The sequence below is a fragment of the Ascaphus truei genome, chromosome 10 (genome assembly GCF_040206685.1).
Source record: "Ascaphus truei isolate aAscTru1 chromosome 10, aAscTru1.hap1, whole genome shotgun sequence".
In the NCBI taxonomy this organism is placed as follows: domain Eukaryota; kingdom Metazoa; phylum Chordata; class Amphibia; order Anura; family Ascaphidae; genus Ascaphus; species Ascaphus truei.
The window spans coordinates 40424243-40437534 of NC_134492.1; the positions used below are offsets into that span (position 1 = coordinate 40424243).

The following is a 13292-nucleotide window of genomic DNA, read 5'->3' on the forward strand; positions in this document are numbered from 1 at the left end:
ACCTTACCACCGTTTCGGGCTCGGTGTAAGAGTTACCTCTTCCTTCTGGCTTTTCCTGTCTAACAAAACAATTGTATATAATTTTGAATTTGTTTAACTGTGAAGTATTGTGATAACCCTTAAGTGGAGGTGTGTTTTACTCCAAAAAATAAATGATGACGATGAGGCTCTTCACACCTGAAGTTTTCATGGCTGAACAGGAAAGTTGCACACCATTATTGGCAAAGCAAAACTACTCCATAGCATAAAAATACCACCATAAAAGTATATCTTTTCTGAGGGTATACACCACAAGCTAGTTAGGCATGGGTATGTGTTTACTCCTAAAATATTTGTAGAATCTTTGTTGAAACCAGTGGTTTTGATATGTTTTCAAATACATTTACACTTTCAGATGTTGATACACTAGCCACGTCAAAGCACTTCTATAGCATAAAAAATACCCCAACACCCAATACATGGCACATATGGGCATTTTGTCTTTCCCCACGACAACATATTGCCAGGAATCCCATTTTCACTGCCATGGGTAGTTGTTACATACTGCAGGGGGCCATTATAATTTTTTAATTTTGTAATAACATTTTTAAGCCGTGATTTCTGTGTCAGTATAGGCAGTCCTCAGTTATGCAACGAAATTTGTTCTGGAAGTAGCGTTGGATAATGAAACCGTTATAAAGTGAGTCCAATGTTAATCAGTGGCGGTGAGCGCTGGATAACGCATTCCGGCATCAAAAACGGCCCGTAGGGAGGCATTGTAAAGCGTTGGATATGCCATTCGTTGCAAAGTGAAACGTTGGATAACGAGGACTCCCTGTAATGTGGTGTACATTAGCAGACTATACAGCATATCAAAAGTTGAATTTTAAATTGATGTTGGTAGGATATGCATATTTGGTCATGAGACCTCACCAATTAATATGCATAAAAAGAAGGAATAGTTTTTCAAACTTCGCAATGCAGTATAGCAATCCAAAGTTTCTCTGAATGAGCTATGTTATACACCATTAAAAGAAATACATTGTCTACTTTTAGAAAATCATTAATTTAATGCATTTTGTTTATGTTTAGGTAAAGTTTCTACATAAAACAAAGAGCAGTGGGTGCCAAAGTAACTATGGACCACTGCGCACCACTATTTTCTCATGTAATTACTGCAACTAAACAGTAATACACCCAGACACACCTTCTATTTTTTGAATGTAGACACTTAGAAGAATCCTGGGATGGGTCACTATATAACTCAAGGTTATAAGGTTGTGTGGGTTATCAAAATCAAACAAAAATTATTGAATCAGATAGCATACCTAATAAAATAATTAGCATATTTAATGAAAAAATACAAATCAAAAGGTAACTGTGGGGTGCCAATGTTTTGGTCCCTAGGGACCGTCCTCCGGCTGAGAGTGATAATGGTGAAACTGTAATACTATCTTAAAGATGCGTTCTCCCTCAGTGTTTTAGGGATTGAATTAAACTGACTCAATACACTTATCTTTAATAAAGGTTACATGTCTTTGGTTTTGAATATCAACTTTGTATTAGCCCATATAGCTTTTGTTGGTATATGTCTCATTCTCAGGAAATACAGTAAGCAGCCTGATCTTCAATATCTTTTTCTCCATGGTTATTATTGATCTCGTCAATTGTTATAGCTATATATAAGGGGATACAAATTAATTATCATAAAGTAGGAAAGGAGAAGGTGATATTGAGACAACCAGATGATATATTTTTTGAATGTTGATTAAATTATGTCACTTAACATCTTTAATATATCTTCTTACATCTAATTTTCATTCTCAATTTCTCTTGTGCATTAGCTGCATAGATATGATCTGAACAATTGTGACCCTATGTTCTTTATTATGTGTTTGGGATAGGTATGTACACATGTGTATATATGTATATATATATATATATATATATATATATATATATATATATATACACATCTTTTTATAGATTTTTTTATAGCTTTTTGGTACACATACGTTTATGTCCCCCCTTTTTCTTTCTTTTCCCCTTTCCGTTTAAAGAGCTTGGGTCCGATTGTTCATCTACAAGATGCCTCTCTGAATAAATGAAATGTAAAATGTTTGTTTAATGTTTATTTTTCATTTTTAATATATTTCTTTCGTTTTGTTTTAATCATACATATACTTCATATATTTTCCTTATTTGTCTTTTTTGTTTTTAGTTCAGATCAAGATCAAGGCCAGGTTTCGGTTTAGTAATAAAGTTTTCGTTTTAGTGATTGTGTTTAGTTTAAGTGTTAATAAAGTTTTTATTTTATCAATATACTACCGTGGACACGCTGATGTCACCACTCCATGCCGCGCATGGCGAGTCACGTGTGACGTGTCCTGGCGACGGATGGAGGGCGGCGAATGGCGGGAAAATGAAAGTATTTCAGGTACCTGGGTTGTAGCAATCGGTATGCCCCTTGAGAAAGAGCTTGTAGCTCGAAACGCGTTGGTGGGAGCCCTTGGGCTCGTTTTACTGCTATGCACTGATCCATTAAATGATTTTATTATGGTACCCACTCTCCTGCAGCTTTTTCTACTGTTCTAAGTAGTGCTCCAATTCTCCTTACCTGCTCGCTTGGATCCTGCGGAGTACCGGAAGCACACGCCCGTGGAGGTATATCTCACCCAAGACCCAGCATATGTGAGTTATTTACACCTATTTATCCATAGTCTTTATGCCTGGACACTAGCCAGTGAGAGTTCTCACTATTCAAGAAGTGGAACTCTATCCAGCTAATCGAATTTACAGTGGATGTTGGTGTTGTTATCATTTCATACATGTGGGATACTTCAAGGATATAACGTACAGTACTTATTCTATCATGGGCTTACATGGCCATTGATTTATGTTGGAGCACCATACAGCTTTTGTTTTTCTTACAACTTTTGTGCACCTAGTTATGTGAATCTGATGATGGGATTCTTGAAGGATCAGTTTATTTGGAGCAATAACACTAACTCCAAACATATGATCTTTTTCAACAGTTTTATAGATGATATTCTTATTATCTGGAAAGGTGGCACTTCAGATCTAATGTCTTTCCTAAAATGTATGAACAACGATGCGTATAATCTTTATATGACTTATACATTTGATAAACAGAGTATTGCATTCTTATATTTGATCCTTTACATTTCCAGAAGCTTTGCAGATTCAGACTAAAACTTTTTATTAAGAGGTTGCAATAAGTATTTTGAAGCTAAGAGCACCCATCACCCGTGCTGGATATTCACTATACCATTTGGACAATTCCAGGGGGTGAGGAGGAATTGATCCAAAACTGAAGACTTCATTAGTCCGTCAAGTTGAAAGAAACATTTTTTATGAAGGGACACAAGATTTCTAATGTAGAAACAGCATATAACAGAGCACTGTCTTAAGCACTAAAAGAGAAAAGTAAGGAAAATATGGGGCCTAATCACTAAACTGTGATAAGTGGTTTGTTGTACTATAAATGCCCTTCTAGTGCGATATTGCCCGCTTTACTATTCATTAAACAGTGATAACAGTGTAATATTGTGCTATAAAGTCTTTCTTTAACTATCTTTAACACTCTGAGCAAAAAAAGTAATCTGACAAGCCAAAAAAAGCCCCAAATCACTTTTTTCCCCAGTAACTGCTATTCACTAAGTCAGAGATTCCCAACCTTTTTTGTTTGGAGGAACCCTTGAAGTATTTTGAAAAATCTCGGGTAACCCCTATCTGGCTGACACATATTAGGTTCGACAGGGGTCAGTCACAAAATGTCTCACCTCACGAGCCACCTCTATTTCCCACCCTCTACCCATGTTTTTCTCTCCCATCCATCTTACTAACTCTCCCCCCCTCCCACTTCACATGTATTTATCCCTTGCATCTCACTCTTACTCCCTCTTTTCCTCACTCCCTCCTGCCCCCCTCTCTTCTCTCACTCGCTCCTACCTTCCGTCAATTACCCCACTCTCACTCAATCCACCCTACAAAATACATACCAAAAAATCCCATCCCTGGGGGGGGGGGGGTGTCGTCCGTAGGAGGAACCCCTGAGACTGCTTCAAGGAGCCCCAGGGTTGGGAATCACTGCACTAAGCAGTGATAAGCTTATCGAACTTTAATATCTTGCAATATTGTGTCGCTGTCACACTTACCACTACTCCGCGCAGAGACCGATCCGGGGATGCACCACGGGGCAGAGTCATGCGCCCACGCACTGCCAGGGCAGTGCAGGCACAGCAGCGTGATGTCGGCGCTCCGCGACGCGCATCGCGCATGCGCGCGGGTTGCTCAGCAACCGGGGGGCAGGAGAACTTGAAGGAACTACTGGAGCCTCCCACAGACGGAAACTCGGAGACTAGGCCGCGTGACGTCATCACGCCACGATGCGCATCGCGCACGCGCGCGGGTTGCTCGGCAACCAGGCCTATCATTAGGAAAACCTGATTACAGGCTGTTTTGGATTAGTGTCTCTCTGACACCATTGGAGGACCAGAGCACACCCCTGCAAGGTAATTGGATCCTTCCCACTTATATACCTGCTTCTGTCTACCTTTCATTGCTGAGCATAAACTCCTGTTTATGCATTGTGCTCACCGCTGCTGTCTAGTTTTGTCTTGAACTTTGTCTGTCCTGTTTGACCCTGCCTGTTCCTTGGATTTCTACACTCTCCAGCGCTTTGACCCCGGCTTCGTTCCTCGACTACTCTACCTTCTATTACCCTGGACCTTGGCTATGGAACTCTACCTACCCGGACTCTCCAACCCTGGAATACGGCAAGTACCCTGACTACCCTGACCTCTCCAACCCTACGACGCGGTACGACTTGGACTACGCATTCCGGACAGGACTGCGTGGTTGTGGGTCGGTGCCTATCCATCCCCACCTCAGCCCCGCGGTCTTCCGTCCTGTTTGTGGTGAGCGCAGCGTGACAGTCGCCAGCTAAAGGCTAAAGGTATTGCAAGATGCATAAAAGCCTTTTATTATATTTTTGCTGCTCATGATTGATACTGGAGGCCGGCAGGGACCCCCCTGGGACCCTCAGAGACATGCAGGGACCCCCGGAGTCCCCTGGAAAATTGTGGGGACCCCTGGATCCCTTCCGGCCTCCAGCATCAATCCTGTGCAGTAAAAAAAAATTGCAGCCAGTTTCATTACCTTAGCGGCTAACCGCTAAGGTAATGAAAGGGTTAAATAGCAGACACTGCATAGTTATTGGTACAGGGGGTAGGTGAAGCTTGTAGTTGCCCCAGGGTGGGTGTTTAGGCCTTGAGGAAGGGTGGCAGTAGAACTTAACCCTTTCATTACCTTAGTGGTGACAACCGCTAAGGTTATGAAGGGGTTAACCCCTCATGCTACCCTCCCGCAATGCCTAAACACCCATCCTGGGGTAACTACCACCTTCACCCACCCCCTGTACCAACAACAGGAATGGGTAAAAGTGCTATTAACAAAAGACAGCTAATAGCACTTATCCCCATTTAAAAAAAAAAAAAAATGAGAGTGCAAAACATAAATACAACCCCACTCCCCCTCGCCCCAACACCCATACCCACACCCACACCCACATATACAGTACAGTAATGAGCAAAATTACTATTTTCCAGATATGGATAATAGTACATTTGCCCATTAAAAATAAAAACAGCCAGCATAAAATAAATAAATAAAAGCTCTACTTACCCCTGCCAGGATGAAGGCTGTCCTCATCACCGTCCTTGTCCTCCGTTGGCAGCAACATTTCAATAAAAAATAAATAAATAAATAATGGCCACTAACCCATTATCCCCCTTCACTCCCTCCATCTGCCCCCAAGAAACCAGCTATGGTGCCTTAACCCCTTCACTGCCTTATTGGCTAGCCGCTAAGGTAATGATGCTGCTTTTAATGTGATTTTAACTAATAGTGTAACTGTACTGTAACTCAGCAGTGCGCAAACTGGGGGGCGTGGGAGAATTAGCAGGAGGGGGGGGCGGGCTGTTACAGAGGCCCTGCGCTCTGCCCGCAGGCATTTTATTTAATGCCGGGGAGGCTTGAGGCCTCTGTAACCTCACTTACCAACTGGCAGCCGGGTCTTCGGCGACGCGTCGCCATGGGAACGCGCATCAAATGACGCGGTGGGGTCACCCGCTATGTCATTTGAAGCCGTGCCTTCGGGGAAGGGGGGGGTGCAAATGTTGCGGCTCCCAGGAAGGGGGCCACAGCTGAAAAAGTTTGCGCCGCGCTGCTGTAACTGTACCTTCTCCTTTGTCTGCTGGTTTAATAATTAAATTATTATTTTCTGAAAATTGTTTAATCGCTAACATGTCTTTTTTTGGATACATTTCCGTCTTTCTTGTTGTTCGTTTTTATTAATTAATGAATCAAAATCATTTTTTAATCATATGATTAAATGTATTAATAAAATGACCCTTATCTGTGAGATGGATAAAAATGTAGATTTAATCTTTAAAAGAGTATGTTTACGAGGTCTATCGGTGGAGTAGAAGAAATGGTGTTACGAACTATAAGTAGTTCAGAATTTTTCTTTCAAAAATGTCTTTTGACACTTAACCTCCTCATAAATGTATTAGCGTCCATGAGCAACTATATACAACAACAAAAGATCACACCGCTCACCAGCAAACAATAAATGTAAATGAAAGTTTATGAAATGAATGGTTGGGCCTCATTGGAGATACTGTTATATCATTTCGAGGACCAGCTGATGTGATCAGCTGAACTTCACAAGAAAGCACATTTGCATTTGCTGGTGCACCAACAAAAGTGCTTTCTTTAGAAGTTCAGCTGATCACATCAGCTGCTCCATGAACAACTGAAAGGCATTTAATCCTTCTGACAGAACGATCAGTTTGTCTTGGTTCACTGCTAATATTAAAAAAATGGTCAGTTTTGGTTATTTTTATTTCTTCTTGTAATTTATGTTTCCCTCCTTGAACTTGATGGATGGATGTCTCTTTTCAACCTCATCTACCTATGTAAGTAACAAGCTTTCGAGAGTTCTCTCCCTTTCTCAGGTCGGCAAATACTGATTTACAAAGATTCCATGAGTTTAACACAGATGTAAAAAAACAAGATAACAATCTAAGGGCTGTTATATAGTCGCCGTGTGCGCTACGCCGTGCGTGGCACTTATACTTGGCTGAGGTTAGTCAGCCCTTCTATACAAGGGCTGCGTGTGCGCACGGCAGTGAGCGTGCATCCGGTCGACAGCGGGGAAGACGGGGAAATAAAGATTTTGCGCTGCTACCGGCGCTGAAATGTATGCATGTGTGTGTATGTATGTGTATGTATGTGTGTGTCTGAACGTGTCTGCACAATGTCAATAAATATTTTATTTTTACGAAAGTGTTCTTTTTAAATAAAGAATAAATCACACACACACACACACACACACACACACACACACACACACACACACACACACACACACACACACACACACACACACACACACACACACACACACACACACACACACACACACAGTACCTTCACATAGCTCACAGCTCAGCATACACACAAAAAGCATGCGGCACGCGCGTTCGCACTGGCGCGCGCGCACGGTTGCACACTCTATAGAACAGCACTGACAGAAGCTGAGGAGAATTCATGACAAAGGGAATGGTAAATAAAGAGACAGGGAAGGAAGATGCCAAGTATATATTGGATATATATATATATATATATATATATATATATATATATATATATATATATATATATATGGCTTAGCTTATGGCCAACACCAGCGTTCCAGTCAATAAGTGCCAGGTTAACACTAATCTCAATGTTAGCTGGCAAAGGATGAGTTAGCCGGCAAAGATAACGTTAGCCAAATGCAAATGAGCGGCTTGACGGCTGTTTGTTTTGCATAACATTTCATTTGTGGATACCCGTTAAACTGAGGAACACTAACAGACGTTACCTATTTAGGTAATGCCATGTGAGTAGCCCAGATTTAACGGACTTCTGAGGATCTACCCCACTGACTGTACCTATGTTTGTTGCAGACGCAAGACCTCTGTGTGTGTTTAGCTTGACTCTTCCTTTAGGCAACATAGGCAGTCACCTAAAGCGCTACTGAATGGGCCCTGCACAGGCTTCCATGCTTCGGTCTGAGTCAGCCTTTTGCCAGATCTCCAAGGCCACTCTACACCTCTGGGCAACAGAAAACACTACCCTCATCTCCAGCACCACTGGGGATTTTTCTACCTTTGTTATTTACTTCTACTGCAGCCGGGATGTGGACATTGATGCTCAGCAGGACCCATGGGAAGCATTGCTCTCGGAAGCTCTTCACTCATTCCCCCTCATAAGCCAAGGAAAACATTGCTGTAAAAAAAATCGGCAAAATATTGGGGGATAGGCCATCTGTGAAACTATTGACTAGTGCCCTGCATAACCCAGCTCATCTGATCATCTGTGTAAGAAGAAGCCTTGAACTCAGTTAGCACAGCACTTTTCAATCAACAATTTGGGTCGACTAGGGGAAGATAGGTGAGGAGTTTTTCGGTACAGTTTTATAATACGATGTATTTGCATTTATCAGGTCCACCTTTTTGAAAGTTGTAACCCTAAACACGCCATAGCCATCATAAACCTATATGGAGATGAATAGAAGGAAGCAAATTAACAATTCTTAAAGACAGGATGCTTAAGCCCCGTCATTGAGGGCTACCAATGGGTCAGGTTTTCAGTGGACTAAACACATAAGCAAGTTGACTCAGTAATATATAAGGTTAGGTTAATTGGTTAGGTATGTGTTAATTAGAGAAATATTGAAATCCTTGCTATCAAAGGCCCATTTCCCCAAAAGGGTGTGAAAGGTTTTTCTTTTTCTTTAAGGGGTGCTACCCAATTTAACTGTGCAATCCCTGGTACCCAGCCAGAAAACATACTGTTGTAAAATGTTTACAGTATAACCAGCGGTTTTTTTTTTAAGAAAATAGGTACCGGAATCTGGGGAAAGCGCTAGGCATCTTACCTTCTCCTGCTCTTCGTCTCCTCCAACTACATTGCGTTGTTGTGACATCGTGGTGTCGCATTGGCATGGCAGCATTCATGGCATGGGACGTCACGTCAGTTGTCATGGCGTCACGTCTCACAAGGAGAAGATGCCGGAGATGAGGAGCAGGAGGAGAAGGTAAGGGGAAAAGGTGCCTGGACTCCGTACCGTTACAAAAAAAGGCCAGCGCGTAACTGACTTCCCTAAACATACCTAACGATACTAATAGCAAACAGATGTAGCACGTTTACCGCTTCTGAAAACAATGGTTAAGGAGATAACACATGCGTTATTTCGCATGACAGGGGAAATAACGACTACTATATTGGTAGTGTTGGCTACTTTTATTTTTGGGGGAAATTAGTTGCAAGTTACATTTTTCAGGGGCCTATGAAAGGAAAAGTGTTTGTCGATCAAATTCCTCACCTTACCTAAAAACCAATAAAGATAAGGTGGGGAATGAGAGGGGAACTCAGGCAGTACAAGCATTTGCTGAACAGTGACACAAAGGGGAAATCAAACCTCATAAAATACTTACGGGTGTTAGATTTGGGGGGGAAAAGTATCAATTACCCAGATGTGATCCCTTTAACATGTCACTGGAATTAGTTCACTTTGGTCCGAGGAGGGACCGTCCCTTTAAAGCTTCAGTGTGTTGGATTTCATTTTCACAGTAAATGGATAATTGCCAGTTAGTGGTTGCATAAACCCAATCTGATTTTTTTATATATTGCATCCCACAGATGGTGCAAGAGGACAAATGAACTTGCAAAGTGCATGTACTTCCTGAAGTGGAAGCAGAGCCATCGGAGAGAACATCAGAAAGAGGAGACTGCAAAAATAAGTAAGACAGCTGATTATCCATTAACTACAATCAATTCACTGTTGTTTTATTGCACATCTTGCTTATTCACTGAAAATCATGTGACGGATCTCCCTGAGTTTCTGTACCACTCCGAGCTGCAGTGCCTGTGTTAGGAGAGGGAGGTTAAGATCTCTGTATGTGTTACTCTGTGACTCCCAGATGCAGCTGCTCTGTAGGGGGGGATACGTCTCAACTTCAAGATATAGACCCAGACTCACTAAACTCCATAAGATTAGGGCAAATAACATGATTTTACGTAAATCAGGTACGGATATTATTTACCCTGAGTTTTAAGACGTAATCACAAGGCAAATTGTGTGCAAAAATAATAGCCATAGTAGCGTTTATTAGCACAGGCCTAACCTTATGTTATTTCCGGATAATGTTATGTTATCTTCAAATAACGTGACGTTATATTAAGTCTTGACGTTACTCTCAGACATTGAAAAACGCTACATTATTTAAGTTATACCTGAACCTGTCGTTACTCCCATCTAGACACTGAAATTTGGCAATAGCCCTATTTCAGCGTCTGGATACAAGTCAATCCAGGTTTAGGTGTGACAAATAATGTAATGTCGGTTTTTGGCTATAACATTAATGGAGACATCATCAGTATGGTATTCTTATGCTAGTGGCTCATTTGCGTATCATTTTCTATAACATTTGTTCTTTATAATGCTAGGCTTTTAATGTGACGTTAACATAAGTGAGTAGAGCGTAACCACTAACATTGCACAGACTAATGTTTCGTTATAGGGTCTTATGCATTTTTGTGACTCTGGGCCTTTGTGTGTTTAAGAACCAGTTGCCTGGTCTATATGTGTGGTGTTGCTTTAAAATAAGTTGTGTTCATTTGGCAACTTTCTATCATGCCAAAGGAAATGCTTCGCAGTCACTTTGCAATTAATTATTACTGTGCAGAAGGTGGTGCCGACTTTTTGGGTCTATAAAGCAGAATAATATATACAGATCTCCCCTCCATGATCTCTTTACTAACCAACAATATAGGGTACCACCTGAGGACCCATGGGGGGACCCCTGTGGGAAGAACCGGGGGCCCCACAGCTGTGGGGGAGCTGCGGGGGCCACCCGAGGGCCCCCCATACACCCGTGGGAACCACCCGAGGGCCCCCATACACCCGTGGAGATGACCCGTGGACCCCAGCACCAACGAGGACCACCCGTGGACCCCATTGGGGCCCGCGGGGACCACCTGTTGGCCACGGAGTCTAGCTGGGACCACCCGGAGGTCCCCAGACACCCGTGAGTACACCCCGGGGTGCAATGTGGGCCCTACGGACTCCCATCGGACCACCCGGGACCCCGCAAGCCTGGCTATTAATCCTGTGTTTATAAAATAAATATTGGTTTTACAGTATGTGGGGGCATGGGGTGGGTTGTGTATTGGTGCTTACTAGATATTACATTTTAAACATTACAGTAATATAGCAGGGTGTCTCCGGAGCTGAACCGCGTTGGTCTCAGGTCCGGGGACCCTTGCTTCCCAAGATACAGGCGGTATCTCCTATGCATGGAAATGTCTCGTGTCACATGATCGGGACATTTCCATGCATAGAAGATACCGGCCTGTATCTTGGGAAGCAGGGGGTCCCGGACTCGAAACCAATGCGGTTCAGCTCCGGAGACACCCTGCTACATTAGTGTAATGTTTACAATTAAATAAACCCCCTGCGATCACCTGTGAGTGGTGCACAGTTAGAGTGACTGATTCAGCCTCTCTCTTACTGTGCATCTTTTACAGAGAGGCAGACCCCGGTAGGATTAACACAGCAGGGACCCTTGCTGTGTTAATCCGATGGGCCATTATAGTCTGCCCCGGCAAAACTTGTGCGGATCACAGGGAGATCTCGAAATCCATTTTGAGATTTGTTCAAATAATGGCCGCTACATCTGTAAATTGTGGCTCCCAAAACCACTGGCTTAAAACTGAAAGTTGGAATCATGAAACCAGGTGACGAGGACTTCAAGAAATTAACTGTAATCCCCTGAACATTAATAGCCAAGCAATCTGTCTGCCTGAGCAATATTCCAATGGGACCTGTTTGTGTCCTTTAATTTGTAATGGTGCTATTGGTACCTATGTAATATAAGCAATTACTGCTGGATGTAGATCTTCAGGTTAACACCCAAGTTTAATGTACAAGTCACAGGCACCACTCTTCCTGCATGTTCAACTCAACCAAATGTGTTTCTCCCCCCTTCCCTGATGTGGTATCCCAAGCACTAAGGGGCTAATGTTACTTTCAGAGATTTTTATAGATAGTACAATTCTAATGTTTCAGGATAATATGACTAAGAGAGTGGCTGTAATTGGTGCTGGGTGTAGTGGACTGACGGCTATCAAATGCTGCCTGGAGGAGAGTGTGCAGCCCACGTGTTTTGAAAAGAGTAATGATATCGGTGGGCTTTGGAGGTTTACAGTAAGTATTTATCTTGATTATACATTTTCACACAACTTCTTGACATCAGTGGTTACCCTGGGACAGGATCCAAATTGTTACTTGTTGTGGACAAAAGTCCATCGTTTTTCAGACTTAAAGAATGAATGGTTGGGTAATCACAGTGCGTGCCTTATTATTATGGCAAGTTATAAATTCAGCAACAGTATCACTTAGTGGCCGGTTCAGAGGGTCAATCTTCATAATATAATCTACCCATATAAATTGTATAAAGAAATATCAAATAACAATATCCCTTGCGAGCACATTCACATGTTTCAGACAGGTCTGCAACCCTGCTTTTCACCATTAGCTCTTAGCATATGGTGCTTCCACTGCAGCCAGGGATTCTGGGAAATGACATGCAAATGAGCACACAGTGCCACCTTTTGCTTCTTATCCATTTTAACGCGGAGCCCTATAAGCTCATTCCTGCCGTATTACAGAAATATAAAACCTATTGAAAGAGCAGCAGGCCGTAGATATTCATGCTTCCTTTGTCCCTTTGAAAGGATAGAGACTGGGTATTGGGACCATTTTTGTCTCAGTATTATGATGTCATTGTGTAGTGTGTGGGAGACATTAATCATTCATTCTCTAACTGATTATGATAATTAGGATATAAATTGCAGTTAGTGATGGCCACCCATGCGATCTTTCCCAATTAATATCATATTCACTTAGCTACTGCAATTGTATGTACAAGACTCATAGATGAATACTCTAAGATTAAAAGATCACTATTCTCTAAGTAATTGATTACTAATAGTTGCATGATTAATGTGAGCAAAGTCTTCTAGAATAGAAGTGCCTGGAATGGAAGGAAGGTCCAGAAAAGAATCTTAAGGGACCAACTGAACCTTTCGATATAGAAATACCCCTGACCCATGTTATACTTTTTGAAGAACTGTTAATATTAGAAAAGGGTGTGTATAGTTATTGTTATTAATAATTG

General features: G+C 42.0%; 1 pseudogene; it reads left to right on the forward strand.

Moving 5' to 3' along the window:
* LOC142503881 (dimethylaniline monooxygenase [N-oxide-forming] 2-like) overlaps positions 1-13292 on the forward strand; it is a 42105-nt pseudogene that overhangs the window by 15574 nt on the left and 13239 nt on the right.